The sequence below is a fragment of the Engraulis encrasicolus genome, chromosome 14, assembly GCF_034702125.1.
Source record: "Engraulis encrasicolus isolate BLACKSEA-1 chromosome 14, IST_EnEncr_1.0, whole genome shotgun sequence".
Taxonomy (NCBI): domain Eukaryota; kingdom Metazoa; phylum Chordata; class Actinopteri; order Clupeiformes; family Engraulidae; genus Engraulis; species Engraulis encrasicolus.
The window spans coordinates 2,361,861-2,362,272 of record NC_085870.1 but is presented as its reverse complement, the minus strand read 5'-3'; positions in this window follow the sequence as shown (position 1 = coordinate 2,362,272).

Sequence of the window (412 nt, the reverse complement as noted above, 5' to 3'; positions counted from 1 at the left end):
ACTTCCTTTTTTTTAGGTCTTTTTTGACTTTATTTGATAGGACAGTGGGTGCGTTCCAATATGTGACCTTGTGTCCTCCACTTGTGCTTGTGGCCTCGTACCAGGAAGTAATATGTCATGATGACATCACTGACAACAGCATTATATTTCAATATCTCGCAAGAGCTCAATTATAAAACCATTTTCTCATCTGCAAACCGGATGGTGAATGAAGAATAGTCCCCCAAAAATTGTTGTGGCTAGGCGGACAGCGGGAAAACTTATTTGTTTTCTCCATGAGAGGGGGCCAGGAGGTGGGGCGAGGCCACAAGCACAAGTGGAGGACGCAAGGTTGGAATGCACACAGTGTGAGAGGTGGACAGGAAGCGAATTGGGAGAGAGACAGGGAGGGGTCGGCAAAGGACCCAACAAG